At 44.4% G+C, this 16,450-nt stretch overlaps 1 protein-coding gene across 4 annotated transcripts in view; it reads right to left on the reverse strand.

Moving 5' to 3' along the window:
- Positions 1–16,450, reverse strand: part of Ntm (neurotrimin) — a 987,861-nt gene that overhangs the window by 204,580 nt on the left and 766,831 nt on the right. The window lies entirely within an intron of this gene.

Here is a 16,450-nt window from a genome sequence, read left to right on the forward strand (position 1 = left end):
GTACATTTCATGACGGGAGACGATGAGTGCTGTGCAGAAAATACACAGGTGTGGAGGAAATAACCCCTAATCTGACGAGTCAGGGAAAGCCTTGTAGAAGTGGCATTTATGTGAAAATTCTGCAAACTGGGCATGTTCAGGAATATGGGAGGACAACTACCAGCAAGAAGCCTGGGGTCAAGTTTATGCAGCTATTTTTGTTTTGGAAGACAAGGCTGCTTAGCTGTTTACATTCAAATGAGTATCTGCTTCTCTTGACTTCTTAACCCCAAATACAGTAGTAGTGGTTTGTGCCTGGTGAGATGACTCAGCGGGTAAAGGCACCTGCCACCAGGCATGACAGCCTGAGTCCGATCCCAGGACCCACATGGTAGAGGAGAGAACTGACTCTAGCAAGTTTTCCTCTGACCTCCATACACATGTCATGAGGTGTGTACACCTATACACATACACTTACACTCATATGAAATAAACACACAATAAAACGAAATGGTGTTTGTGTGGCTGATGGGTTTAGGAATAGGTTAAGCAGTGAATACCCTGTGAGCTTGACAACACACTGGGCGTTACTCAGATTTTAACAAGGTCTCTACCATCTGGAAACTCCTGCATATTCACATACTTCATCCGATATCACCTCAGCACCCACATTCACATTCCAGAGGAAGAGGCAGCCGTCAGCCTGATTTCCATGAAGCAATGATATCCAAACTCTTGTTTCAATATCTAATCTCCTGAGATAAGCATGTTTCTTTTCTTGACTCAGTTTCCACATGTATCAGTGTGGAAAATACAGTCTGCCTCACCCTGTTCTGGTTGTAGCGGTCAGAATGCAAGCTGAAGGGAGATGATAAAGGCCTGTTTGAGAGCAGGGAGGGGTTAATGTTTGCAAACCTGTGTGGAAACACACTTGTCCCCTGTCTCAAGTCTTATTTTCCAAGCAGCCAAATACATGCCCACATCGCCATGCTCAACATTACACATTTATTTATTGTGCCTCTATGCCTGCGGAGATGTGGTGCTCACTCTTCAGAACAAAACATATTCCTTACTCTCTGTATTTTTGGAGCTCATGATACAGAGAAGATAACAGCCACTTAAATGAGAGGAAGCAGGGGGCCTGCATAGGCAATTGGATGATAAACACCAGATGGATATGGAAAGAAACAAGCCCAGTTTTAACCCTCCGTGCACAGGCACAATCCAATCAAAGGCAGGAAGTTCCGAACAGAGGGCTATTTCCTTTCCCTGAGCCCAGCATCCCTCCCCTCCAGTTCAGGGCAAAGAGAGGCCATAACAGGCAAGGGGGAGCTGGGGAGTGAACAGCCATGGAATCTCAGCTCAGAAAGCAGTCCTTGGAGTCAGTGCTCTCTCTCTGGCATTCCTTCTACAGCAGTTTCATCCAAACAACATTGGTCAATTAAATACCCAAGTCCTTTACAGAAACTCCTGGTGGCTTTGCCCTTGATCCCTGTTGACTCGTCTCTGTAGGAAGGGATTCCAGCTGGGATATGGGTGTGTTAGTTCTTTCTCTTCACCATTCATCACTAATCATGAATCTTTCACAATAAGCTCAAGTTGGTCCCAGGCAGTGTGCAAACTGAATAGGCCACCTTCTCTAGTGAGGGCAGGATAGGTCTCACTCCCACCTCATCTAGCTAGACAGACAGCTGTCAGATGCATTATCCTCTCTTACATGGTCTCTTGTCTCCAGCTCAAGCTTCAGCAGTCCACCATCTCTTGCTCTCCTGGAGGTCTGTGAAGGATGTTTCTAGACAATCTGTCCAAGCCTCACTTGTTCAAACCCCACAATGGCTCACACTGCTATGGGGATGCCATTCAAACAATTCAGAGAAATCCATCAGGGTGTGAGGTTTGAGATACTATTCATGCCTCCAATCCCTTTTCCCTTCAGTCTCTGAATGACAGCCATAGTCTGCTATGTGTTTACAGATTCCCAAGAATAGCCTGCTTGTGGCTTATCTGCCATGTTCTTAATTCATTTCATGTTCTGTTCTCACCACCATCTAGCCACCTCTCCACTTTCCTCCATCACAGGGATCCCTTCAACCTCACCATGCACCTTGTTATGTAGCCTCAGCATCACCTTCAGCAAGCCATATGGAAACTGTGAAGGCACAGCTAATGTACTTGCTCTGCCTGTCTTTTGTAACCTACCATATACCTACTATGCTTCCCATCACTATTTGTTCATGGACATCTCCAGTCGATCAATAGTGGTTGCTTGAAGTGAAGGGACACTGCAGCATGTGTCTATCCTAACCAGGTGTCTTGAGACAATGGCCAGCCTCATACACAGCACAAATCCTGGACGTTCTCCAATCCTTCTCCATGGTTACTCATGCTTGCTGCCAGGATCCTAACATGCTCAAATCTATACCACATGTGAGTCACACTCTTAGAAGTCACAAAGTCATGTTTTATGCTCTTTTTAAAAAGCCTACAGAAGAAGAAAGGATGCTGCAGATAATTCATGAGAGTGTTTTTGTTAACTAACCAGAAAAACAACACCTCAAACTGTCTTTGTGCCTGACAGCATTCAAAGCTCTTCCAGCTTTAATTAGTAGCTCATGGACTCACCAAACAAAGCTGAGGGCAGAGGTACATCTCAAATCCTTGATCTGAGATTGAAAATGTGTTAGTGTGGGCAAGTCATTTGTCCCACTGGGCCTCAGCTACTCTTTTTTTATGTTTTATTTTTTACAAAACCAGGATGATGTCCAAAGTCCCAGCTGGGTAGGTCCGACCATGCCTGAGTTCCCACCTTGCTCTCCAGGGATCCATGCAGATGCTGCTAGCTATTCAGATTTGATGCCTATGTCCCATTCTCTGATAAGAGGGTATGTCTGTAACTCTTAACCGTTCTAGTCTCTGCCCATGTGAGCAGAGAGAGCCAGAGTAGAAGAAGTTAGGAAAGAGATGTGGAGAACAAGTGCAGAATTGGAAAACGGGGTGCCAACTGATGACATGAACAAATAATACAGGGCTTCACCCCTTATGCAGATTCTCTGGGAGGGGAATGCAAGAGAAAGCATTTCATTTCACTCCCATAAAGCAGAGAAGAATAACACAATATTAATTAGAATATAAATGCATGTGGTAAAATTGGTATCATGGTGGCTTCTTTAATGTTCTCACTGTGGGAACTCCAAAGTCAGGATGAGAAAGTGGTACTTTTTCCTTCCTCCTCCTTGGGAGAGATCTTCAATTCCTGTCTGTTTTCTGAACTTACATGGCCAAGGTGATATTGCTTAGCATCTCTCTAATAAATCTAATGGATCTTACTTTCAAGACTTACTTCATTACCTCTCAATCCACTTAACCAACTACCTTCTAGATGCAAGTTGTTGATTCTGTCTTTCCAGATGATTTCCCCTCACAGTCCTTTCTCACTATTTAGAAAATGCATTCCAAGACCCATATTGGGGGCCTAAAGTTGCATAACCTTAAACCTTATCTATATTGAGATTTCGCCTGCTATACATATATACGTGCATCCATACCGTGATCAGTTTAACTATTGAATTAGGCACAGTAGTAGATTAATAACAGAGGAGCTGGGTATAGCAGCACATGTCTCTATCCTCAGTATTCATGAGTCTGAGACAGAAGAATCACTGTAAATTCAAAGCTAGAATAGACTACAGAGAAAGATACCATCTCAAAAAACTCATAATAGCATAGAATAATTATAATATATTGTAATAAAAGTCCTATGTATGTGGTCTGTCACTGCTGAAATATATTTCACTCTCTGCTTGACAAAGGGACGGTTCAATGAGTCACCTAGATGGTGTAGAAGTTCATCACGCTACTCAGAACAATACACAATCTCAAACTTATGAATTGTTTACCTCTGGAATTTTCATTTAATATTGTGGATTGTGATGAATCACAGGTACCTGAAATTCAGCCCAGTGAACCAACAGATAAGTGAGACTGGTCACTTTTGTGGACATTAGAGTGGGCTCCTGCTACCTTCTAAGGCTTTCAGAATGGCATTTCTCTCACTAAGAATAAGATCATCAAAGCCTGTTGATATAGTCCATGATCAGCAGAATAACCAAAGAGGAAGGAACTGACAACAGAGCTACCTAAGTAAACAGATTATTCTTATGAAGAAACTAGAATCAAATAGAACTTAGTTCAGGAAAGGGAAAGGAAGGCAGAAAACGAGATGGGTTTGTGGAGATGCCAACCCACATAAGTGTCCTTATCATTGAAGTCATGTACATCTCATGCCTCCTGCATTCTAGAGTCCTCTTTCTTGTCTTCCTAACATAGGCACATATATGAGTTCCAATTTTAAATGGCCAATGGATGGAGCCAGTGATTTGGTGTGTATGCTTGAAGAGAAATCACAACACTAGCAACCAAATTCTAATTTCCATGTCCTAACAAGTGCTTCCACAGCCAGGAAGCACCGCAGACAGAGAGTCTGAGATTAATCAGACATTCAAGTTGCTTCCTGATCAGAGTGTGGACCCCATTGTGTTCTTAAAAGTTCTATCTTATCATATATTTCATCTGTCTGGGAAAGATAATTAGAACCACCAAGGCTAAGAAGTTGGGTCAGTTCTGATACAAAAACTCACTTGGGAGCAACCAGCCTGGATCAGCATGAAAGATTCGTTGCCTGGCTTTTTGTCACCTCGCCCAGGATAAAGCAGGTATTCTAGATCAATACATGTGTAAGATGTTGGAAAACTGTCCCTTAAGTTGGTCCTAAAATTGTCATTAGCGACTCAACAGTAACAATACCTCTATAACCAGAAGCACTGAGCTGCACTGTGCTTCCATGCACAATGGTAAAGTTGCTCACTTCTTGTATCCCTTCTGCTGAGTGCCTTGTCAGGAATCTATGGCCCAATAATGCCCTCATGCCTACAGGAGTTGTCTTTGTAAACTAAACCTTGCCAGAAACATTTTGTTTAAGTAAATCTTCATATGATGACCTTCTGAATCCAATAACATCAACTGTCCCCAAGGAAAAGTTCCCACACTGTCCCCAGTGATTTCTCCCCTTGCCAAACGTCTATACCTGCATATTCCCTGCCAAATGTCAGTAGTTACTTAACTCCTAGCCCACAACTATAAACACTGGAAGAATCTTGGTGATCGCTATCCTAACTGAAGGAAAAGTGCATCTATGCAGCCTGGAGGCAGGTCACAGTATGCGGCAGACTGCCCCTACAGAAGCCACTTCCGAATCCTGCTTTCAGAAATCCCTGTGCAGTTTCTCAAACCTTACTGATAGAGTAGGCAAGAGTAGAAACAGCTGAGTGGTAGCATTATGTATGCACATTCAAAAGACATTTATTATCTGAAAGACACTGTTTAGAAATTGTGTTTCTACTTAATTTGTGATAAATGATTAGTAAACTTGTTTGTCAATGTAATAAAAAAAACCCACTGCAACTCATAGAGCATTCTCAATTAGATTCACATAGCTTATTATCTGGGAAAAATAAAAAGCAACCCACTCTCACTGGAGGACCAGGTATATTGCTTGCCTGCATGCTCCCTTCCCTTCTCCTCTCCACTCAGCCCTCTGCCCTGCACAATCTATCCCAGACAGACTTCCTCTGCCAAAGCAAACTGGTAATCATAAGGTGGAGGATGGATGGACAAATAGAGAGATATCTTTTGTCCACAAGTGCTGGGAAAGAGTATAACTATGTTGAGGATCATTCCCCATACTGCCCCTCTACTCAGTCTCTTGGACAGGAAAGGCTAGATCTAAGACCAGAGCTAGCCTCTGGAACTTGAGGATTATAAACTCAGACATCACTCAGCCTCCTGGCATGACATCTTTTCTCCTATTAATAGCAACTTCTTCCATTCTGCTTATCCCAGAAAATGGAATGAATGAGGCTTGGCTCCAAGTATGAGAGAGAATAAAACCCAGGATACCAATAAATTGGAGTACAGAGTGGCAGACACTGTAATCCGCTGGAATGCCTCTCTGGCTCAAGGAAAAGCACCTCTTTGGGGAACCAGCAAAGGAAATCAATGCCCATAAAAGCATCCAGAGCACAAGCAACAGCAGAAAAAATAGATACTGTTGACCAGGACATGCGGCAGATTGCAGGTTGTAAAACAAAATAGAAAGTCATTAAAGAGGCGGGCAAAGGGCACCGTTGCACGATGCAGATGTCGCTGGGGACCTGTGTTAGGGGGCTCAGGACTTCTCATTAGCCAGGAGGTCAGTATTGCCTGTATGACTCTGGGGTCCCACATGGTTGATCCCTGCACAGCAGCATGGAGGTGAGAAGCGATTACTCATTCAGTAGGTCCACTTGGTAGCACATTCAGAACAGCTTATTGGGTTATTAATACATCACAAGCATATTGAGCTGTATTCATTTAGGGTTCGGGTTGCTTTAACCAACGACTGTTCTGGGAAGCCTGCCAGGGTATGTATTTCTGGAAGGAGTTCCCTATCCTACCTCATTCAGCACCTTTCAATCCACCAGAGGGCAGAGTCAACCCATGAGACCCAGGCTTAGGAACCTTGTGGGGTCCTTTGCAGTAGGGAGGCTTTCTCTAGGAAGGGACCAGGAAAAACAAAGCCATGAACAAATTCTTCATCTTGGACTGGAAGTGGGGAAAAAGTTCCCACACCTCTTGGGACAAAAGGCTGACAATAACTCCAGATAAGGAGCAAGGTAAAATGCTGCTGATGTGCTGTGCCTCAGTTTCCCAACATGTGAGAGAACAGATGCTTGAATCTTTTCAGGGTACCTTCATTCAGGCTGTCTTTTACAGAGCATAAAGAACACCTCTCACCACACAAAAAGGGACAGCTGGCAGAGCCAGGCTCTAAGGTCACAGTCAGCAAAGTAGAAGGCATCATCTGGAGGCTTTTCCTGAGCTTCACACTTCTCTCTCCCTCTGACCCTCTGCAGGCGTCTACCTCAGGTGTTCCCATTCCTGCCCTCCCTCGCCTTTCCTCTTCTACCATCTTTGCTACCTTCCTCAGCTCCTCTTTTCTTGGAAGAAATAAAAGAAAACCCCAAAATAACTCCTGGGGGAAAGGGACAGCAGCTGCACGGCCCTCCCCCTGCTCCCACCGTGGAAGGTAGCTGCAACTTCCTGGCACACCGCCCGCCGTGGTGTGAGCTTCGATTTCCAGTCCATTGCCTGTGTGCCACAACAGCTCAGCCTTCGTTTATCAGAGAGAAGAGGCTGATAGGAGAAAAAGCAAGAAGAAACACCTCCCCACCTCATAACAAATAACTGGCATCAGCATCTGTCATCACCCTCAGTGAGTATCACATGCCAATCACATTACCTCACCATTAAGAACTAACTCCACAGCTGGGCTGAACAGAAATCACATTATCCTAATATTGTTCAATGTTCTTATACCAGCCTATGTGGCACTAAATCTGCCAGGCCCTTCTTTTTGGGAGAGAAAGGAATGGATTCAGAATCATCTTGATCTTGATTTGTTTGTTTGTTTGTTTGTTTTCTCCCATCTCAATAGTCACAGGATCCTGGCTTAGTCTTAGTCTCTGTTACCCCACATTGCATAAGAATGTGTGCTGGGGCTCTAGGTGCTTACAGAAAGTGAAGATACAGCTTTCCTGGGTTATGTCCCTTCCTCTGCAACAGCTGGCACAGTCCACTGCAGTCAGGACACAGTCCATCTTCTCTCTTCCGTACATTTCTCTTTCTCCCTTTCTCTCTCTGTCTCTCCCTCTCTCTAACACACACTGGAGCACTATAGTGTCTTCTACTTCCCTGTACATACCGTGGATCTCATTTATTCTAGGTTTCTTGGCCATCATAGAACATATTCCTCACTAATTTATTCACTGAATCAGCCTCACCAAAGATTTTTGGGGTGTATGTGTTTACTGTGTGTCAACCAATGTGCCAAAGAAATAGAAAGATGAATAGGGCAGATAAGATGTGTTCTCTAAGTAGTGCTTTCTGATATGGAGCATGCATCAGACATATTTATGGGCCTTTATAAATGTTTGTATTTTACAAATACCTTTCCCTTAATGTTTTTCTGATGAACAAGGCTGAGAGACATTCTTCTGAGTGGCTGGTGAGATTTAGGTAGAAGTGGGGTGATCTAGAGATGTAACAAACTGGGGCATATAGGTAAGGTGCTTCCATACAGGACCTTTGGGGTCAACCTCAGGAATATAGTAAATAGAACCAAGGTTCAGAGGTTTCAGAGTGCAGCACTGTGCCTGGATCTGTGAGTTGGAGACCATGACTCGCCATTGAGGAAAGACTAAGAAGTAGCAGCTGCTCTCACAGGACCACCCAGGAGCTCATGCCTGCCAGAGCTGTGAGGCCCCGGGAAGGGCCAGACACTGAGAAGTGGACCCTAGGGCACTGAGTGAAACTTAAGGCCCGAGGGTTATTAACAGAAAGAAATGAGTTTAGTAAAATAATACTAATGAGTAACATTTAATGGTGATCAACATGCACCAGGCATCATGCTAAGCCTTTCACACACATTATTTTACTTGCTCCATATAACTATTCTCTGTGGTAGTTACCAAAAATATCTCTACTTTGCATGCAAAGAAATTAAAGTCTAATAAATTGCCTAAGGTCACACAGTTACTAAATTTCAGAGTAGGGCCTCAACTTTCAGCATCTTTCTCTGGATATCCATCTTCCACAGTGGGGTGTTCTGCACCTGCTGGTCTGCCTGGCTTGGGAGCTGGGACAGCGGGGGTCCGGGCCAAAAGAATGTGATTAAGGGAAGGGTTTTTGAATGGAGGATTTTAACTCTCAGTCATGAAATGAGATGTGAATATGCTAGAGACTCTGGCTGAGTCTCATATGCTGGTCTTGATTGTCCACCTAAGTTGTCTGCACCTTCAGGACAGGATGATTGCTGTCGTGACACAGATGAAGTTTCTGGCAGCTGGGCTCCTGCACATCCTCAGACCCTTGTTGAACGCCTGTCAAATGTGCACAGGGCTTTGTTGATGGGAGGACTAGAAGACCAACAGCTTCCTACTTCTTCCCAAGGAATAATGACTCTAGGTCACATGCACACCAGGTCCTCTGCTGTCCTGCCCTCTAATGGCTCCAGCCACCTTTCTCTATGTCTCCATAAAACAGAACCCACAGATATCCTATCATATACACATCTAGGTATTTTTGAGTCTCCTAATAAGACTCCTAGGACATGTCTAGGCTCTTTGAAAATTAAGATAGCAGAAACATCACTGTATCTATGTGAGAAATATATGAAATGAACCCCAACATCCCTCTTGTATGTACCTGTTCCTACCAGACCACCCTCTGTGCTCTTCATGTCCCTCTCTGTCCTTGCTATGGACAGTACATTTTATATGAAGCTGTAAAATTTGATGACAGCTCTCCTTTCCTGTCATGTGGCCCTCATGCTGATCCCTCGGTGATATACAGCACTGACCCTCTGGCAGCCAAGCAGCCTCATTACAAATGAGAAAAAAAAAGAGAGGCAGAAGACACACAGGGAGGGCTGGGGACCAAGGAAGAGGGGTACCAACAGGAGAGTGTACAGAGAGAAGGGAGAAGAAAGGAAAGCAGCCTAAAATGCTCAGGTAGGGGAAATTGGGACAGGCCTTCTCATTCACTTTTTGACTGCCCAATAGATGGATGAAATTCTCTCTCTCTCTCTCTCTCTCTCTCTCTCTCTCTCTTTCTGTGTGTGTGTATGTGTGTGTGTGTGTGTGTGTGTGTGTGTGTGTCTTTTCTCTCTCTCTGTCAGTGTACGGATGTGTGTGTGCCTCACAAAATAACAGGGACTTGATTCTACGTAGAAAGGTATACACTCTTAACCTACAGACACTTTATGTCGAGCAAAATAGAAGCAGCAGCTAAGAGGCTCATGAAACTGAGTAAGGAGAGACAGGTCATGTATCAATGCTTCTTAGGGAGAGCTAGTGTGGGAGGTCCATATCCCTGTGAGTTTCCCAGACTCCCTTTCTTCTCTGGGACTTCTATCTCAAATCTGAGTTTTGAGACCAAGGGGGCAAATGCGGTGCTCCTAGGGGACGAGATCCAGCACAGCTACAGGGCAAGGGACTCCCTGCTTAGACAAGGCACGTGCATTGCCAGGTTTTCTTCACAAACTCGTGAAGTCTGATGTGTAGCATGGGCGGGAACTTGGCTCCCAAGAAAATCCTGTTGATTTCACTTTAACTGCCTCAGGGGAGGCTGATTTACTGACTCTAGAGTTACCTAAACTAGGAAGGGATGTTGGAAGAGCACCTACAGACACACCATAGTGGGAGAACCCACATATGCCTTTCCCAGCATCTCTACACTGGGCTGTGCCCGTTCTTGGCTTCTTTTACTGCCTATCACATTCTTGCTCCTGTCTCCAGCAGGAATTAACTTGACTACTAGTGTGCTGAGTTCATGAGTTCAGCATCTTGACAGGGTCCTGAGTTCCCAAGATGCACATCTCCCAGAGACAGGCAATCAACATCTGTAGCATCTGTTCTGAGTGCAGGTCTGTGCCAAGTGCACAGCTCAAAGCACGGTGCTTCTCCAAAACACGGCTCAACACCAACAGCACTTTACCTACATTTCAAATTAATAGGCAGTTTAGGTGTTCCCCTTTCAGCTTCCTGTATAGAGGCAGAGGCTGCAATGAATGCCAGCCCATGGTGTCTAGGTTATTAGATATGCCTGCAGAATGCAAGTAATTTGTGCTTCTGCTTTGTGCAATTGGCACTAATGGCACATGCATAAAACGGAGCCATCTTCCAAAACACACGTCAAAGGAATGTATTTACCAGGCACAAAGGCTAGGAGCAGAAGAATTGAACTCTAATGATAACATGTTTGCAGAAAAGCGATGCACTTAAGTTATTATGTATGAAAACTATTGGCAAAATTGTCAGTCTAGGCTCATTAGAGAGAAAGAGGCGGGAGATGAACACAGAAGGGGTGGTCTGCTGGTTGGAATTGAGGGACAGAGTGCTGTATGAGAACATAGATTACCAGAGGGAATGGAAAATAAAATGAGAATTAAGGCTTGTGAGGCAGAATTTAAGAGAGAAATAGGAGATTTTATAGGTCAAAGAGAGGTGTGCAAGAACAGAGCTGGGAACAGGATCCTGTAATGGATCGGCTTTTCACTTATATTTTCTGTACTCCATAGTCCTCTTACTTAAATAAATGGAGTCTGGGCATTTTCCACTAAGTTCTTCCTTCCTGCATTTCATCATGCCTCTGTCGACCCCAGGCGTCTTGTACATGACTCATATTTTTTTTTCAGAATTCCATGTTAGCCGCCAGTATCTACTGTTGCTACAACTTTATGCATTCAGATTTATATTTTACTCTTTATGCTTGAACTTTGATGTGGGCTTGCATTTAATCTGAGCAGAAAATTAACACTATGACCCTGATTTTATATTCAAAGCAAATGAGGTCCTGGGAAGAAGGGCGTATGGAGGTCATTGCACAAGACAAGCTTAGTGATGAAGATGAATTGCACATCCTCAGGCTTATTCGGGGAGAAGCTTCTCCCTCCCTAGCTCTACAATGGGAATCAACCCCCAGCCTGTTCTACTTTCCTTCTGCGAATGCTGGAAGCTTTGGAGAGAGTTAGTTCAGAAGGCAGTCAAGGTGACCACTGGACAGATGTGAAAGCAGCCAAAGACATCGGTGATACCAGATCATCAGAAAGCAATGAGGATTGTGCATGCACATAGATACATGCGACCTGTACCTCCATCCAGTCTCTTTAGCTGGAACACAACTTGCAATAACCCATTCTAATGCCACCAAGGGGTGGCTTTGGGATTAAAGATAGACATAAAGTGAAGGAAGAGCCTTCCCTTGAGGCCAGTCAAGGAAAGGGTGCTGAGTTCATTTCAGCTGTTATTGGCATGCTTTTCTCTGGGGAGCCTCCAGGTCAGGATGCCTATTAATCCCTGCAAAGCCCTACACAGGTAGGCAAATATTATTTCCACCTATTCCCAGCTGAGCAAAGAAAGGAGGCAGTCAACACAGGTGCTTTATCCACTATTGTATAGATGCTGTGTCTTCAAGAATCACGAGGGGCAAACTGTTGCTCGTTCTCTCCACAGATTAATTACAAGTTTCAGCATTGCAGGGAGTCTTGTCCCTTTCTTGCCCATGGAAATGACTCTGTGTAGGTGTTTCCCCCAAGCCTGGGGCTAGACCTAGAAAAGGAATTAAATGGCACTGGTCAGTCCTCAGACCACTGATGCCAGGGCCCTGACCGCAGTGGGTTAAATTGGTTTTCTCCCCTCTCCTCATCCCCTCTCTCACCCTCTTTCTTTATCTCCATCAGCTCCTCAAGTCCACTACCCAGGGAGAGGAGAAGCATTCCGCCATTCCTTCAAGAAAACATTTTGGTCTCATAGACTGATAAAGTTCCATTTGAAGATGCCATTAGTTCTTGTCAGTTTTAACACCAGAGTAATTGGCATGTACACACACACACACACACACACACACACACACACACACACACACACACGGCAACATAACAACACAAACGGAAGAAGAGACAAAGACAGTTTTTCTTGTTGTTGTTTTGGTTTTGGTTCTTTTGACTTTTTATCATTTGCTGAGCTGTAAAACCAAACTGTGATGGGGAGAGAATCGGAGGGGCTCATTTTGTACTGTAACAGCAAATTTACTGATTCATCTCATATTCTTCTCAAACCTCTTATTAACTCCCCGACTCCACAGTTCCTATGGGGGAATCTCCTATGGAAGCCTATATATTCTTATTTACACAGCACTTATAAAACCACATGGCCTGATGAGCCAATGGTCTGGCAGCCATGCCCTGAGACTCTATTCTCCAACATGAGCACTGGTATGGCAGCATCACTTTGCCCCTTGAAACTTTACCTGGCAGGGTCTGCACATGGCCAAGTAATCTCAATTCTCTAAAATCTCTGTCCATCTGTGGCCTTGGTGCAGAAGGTCCCCAAGCCCATCAGAGATGGCTCCATGGTGGATTGGTGGGCTACATGGGACCAGAGGCCTGCCAGCTCACTCCCACTGGGCCTGAAAATCCCGTTTCCACTCAGGATGGCAAAGGCAAACAATTTAATGCATTAACCTCTACTGACTCCTCACCCAGCTGCTTTCCATCTTGATTGAAGGGTAAGGAGGTTAATTATTCCCAGGCTCCTCTTCAGACTTCACAGACCATATCATTGCTGCTAGCAGGGGCAGAGGCTGATCTGGCTGAACCTAGGCTTTGGAGAGGATGGTGGTAATGAAGTTGGCTGCTGTTACCACTAGAGCTGTTCCTGTGCCAGGCTTTGATACTTGAAAAGGTCAGTCACGAGGTCAAGGATGGCTGTCCCCATTCTCAGATAAGACCACAAGAAGGAATGGTTTCCACCTTGATCAGTATGACCACCATACCAATGCATCCCTCACCAATGAGTGGAGAATGAGTGTCTTCTCTCTGCAGATATAGCTTTGAGGAGAGACCCACAAAGCTGTAGCCCTTGGGAGCTACACCTCCTGGAATTACTTCAGATTCAGTCAAAACTGAAGGATAGCAGCTCATGCCTACAAGAGCAACTCTGTTCAGGTAGCAGAGAAAATGAGCCACCTATGGAAGGGGGTGCTTCCTTTCATCCACTGCCAGTTGGAGAATGAGGCTGAGGAAGAATGAGGCAGGCTGGGCAGAGAGGAGTTTCTTCCTACTATATACCATCACTGCTCCTCCCCCTCCAGCTCCTTCACCCCCTTGAGGACATCATCCTTAAAATATATTTCATTTCACAGCTGCATTATGGTACCACAAAATCCTGGGAATCCAATTTAAGAACAGATTACCTCCTCACTTACTTCATTTGAAGCAATTACATGTTAATTTTCATTGAAACCAGCCTAATGCATACCAATCTGATGCTGCAATCTCATTTGAATACTTAAGGGAACATCTACTGGGTTTGGGGCTCCAGAGATTTATATTTAAAGGGCCACTTCATCATTATGTTCCTTGGTGGGCTCTCTTCTCTTCCTGGTCCCCTCCCTGAAGCCCTTTGGGTCGGGAGCTTTACCATGGTGAAATAAGAGCCGATAAGTGTGTTCCACAACTGCACAGAGCTATAGTTAGTGAGGAAGCTCGTGTTCCAGGGCTTGTGTCTTTTCTCTGCCTTTTGTGTTGGTGGGTTATTGTGATAAAAACACCTCGCCACCTCCACCTTAATTTGTCTGCCTTACAAAGTCAAGATGCCTTCTCTGCCATCTGCACAGGGGAGATGCAATGCCAAATCCCCCTTTCCTCAGCCGCCCTCTATGCACAACCCCCTCACATTGTTGATTGCTGCATATGGCATTCCCAGCCATTCACCTAAGGAGGAAATAGTTTCTAGAACAGCCCTGTGCATTGATCTGAGCCACTGGTAATTAATAATACTTGAGGACTTTACACTGAGCTGCTCTTTCAGTTTCACAATACACAGGTTTAAACAACAACAATGGAAGCTTATCTGCTCAGTTTATGAAATTAAAATAAGAAACTTGTCTGAAGCTGCAATTTAGAGCAATTGTGAAGCTATAAGGGGCTGTGAACCTATTGTGGAGGTGCTATATAAATGTATTTTATATTATATTATAATTAATCTATGATAATGTAGAGGAAGGCAGGTGGTAGTACAAGACTGATTTAATTTAGACAGCCCAGAGTTGTTGGCAGGGATGTTGAGGGTCACGGTCAGGCAAGGTACTGGAGAGATGTCTATTATTGTTGTCTCGATTTAGCTTGAAATACAACGGGTATTTGGGATATTTACTGTTCTGTACAATGCTTGTGATTGATCCCTCCCCCAGTCACCTCTGTTCTCATGGAGCTTATACAACCAAGGAAACATAAGACACAAATCCATCAGATAATAAGTGTAGTGCAGAACAAGAAGGCAATGCAAGGATTGGGAAACTGTGTGGTGGTCCTAGCTCCCTGTTTACTACTACTGTATCATACTAGCGAGCAGACTTGAACCCTTTGCCTTTTCTGCCCGAGAGGAGCCAATGTACCTAGAGGTACATTTTGATAACATCATTTACACAAGTAAAGGTCATTCCTGACCTAACAGGGTATTTCCAAGCCCCTCACCAGATCACAGCCCACTATGCTTTAGAATAGGGATTTGTCACTCTTTAATTGGCAGAAGCTTAGCTTAGAGCAGATATGAGTGCCTATGACATGGCCAGTGAGTTCAGTAAGGAGAGTCACACAGACGAGGGTACATGACCATGTTCAGGGACCCCAGGCTTGATGATGGTCACTCTTTGCTCATGTTTTCAATCTCAACCAACAGAAAACAGAAAAACAGTGATACTGCCTTCCCTTTTAGACAGCTTGTTAAATACATTTTGTTTTCATGCTGCAAAATTGAAATGCTATTTGCATTGCCAGAGGGTTAACTGGACTCCTAGAACAAAACTGCAATACAAAAAAGCAATCACTTTAAATGACCACTCCTGCTCTCTAACCGGAGTTCTTCAAGATCTCTGGTGGTCTGTGACTTTGATGGAGCTGGTGAGACTGTCTTGCTCCACAGATGCCAGGTAACAGCCTCGCCTTCTGAAGAGGAATCCTTATAAGCCCCCTGCTTCATCTACTTGGACACTTATTCTCTCTCTCTCTCTCTCATAAGTCTTACCTCATATGTTCACATTGTTTTAATTCTCTGTGCTACTTTCCATATCAACAAATGAGGATGGAACCAGGGAAAATGGCCTTTTGTCAAGCTGGAGAGCCTCCCCTCCCTTTCTCTTAGACATGAGTGTTATCTGCATAGTGAGGGTTTTCCCTATGGCTCTAGTCCTGACCACTTAGTCTCTGCACGGAAGCCTGAGATTCATCTTAAGGCCTCTGAGCTGCAGATATGTGTGGATAGGAAAGTATGAGAACTGGCTGTTGTTCAGTATCTCAGTCACTCCATCAACTTCCAATGATGTCCAGCCCATGCTGTTGCAAGTGAACCAACTTTGTCTATTGACAGAACTAGAGTGACCTTCTCACCCAAGCACTTTGTCTAGGGAAATCAGGAGTTGGGATGGATAATAGATACTCAGAAAGAGACTGGAGGAGAGCATCCTCAAGCTAAATTTAGAACATGCTGTAGCTCTCAAAGACTGGATAAGGGAGTCTCTTACCAGAAAGATTAGCGTGTATAAAGGTATTTTCAGAGGACCTGGCTTGTTTGCACTGGGCCCCATTAAAGAAAGTGTCTTCACAGAGCTGAGGTGGTAAAGGCTATGAGCTCACTCAGGACACTCATGCAGCATTCAGGACAACCTGCTCTCTGGGACCCTACAAGGTTTGAGTGCTAATCAATTAAGACAGAGGAATGCAGCACCATCATTTTATTAATGATGTCAATATTGGACAAGGGCAAGTGGCCCAAGAAATACTATGTCATGGTTTTGTCAGCACATCTAGGGCCCAGCA

This window comes from Peromyscus maniculatus, chromosome 7 (genome assembly GCF_049852395.1).
Source record: "Peromyscus maniculatus bairdii isolate BWxNUB_F1_BW_parent chromosome 7, HU_Pman_BW_mat_3.1, whole genome shotgun sequence".
NCBI classification, from domain to species: Eukaryota; Metazoa; Chordata; class Mammalia; order Rodentia; family Cricetidae; genus Peromyscus; species Peromyscus maniculatus.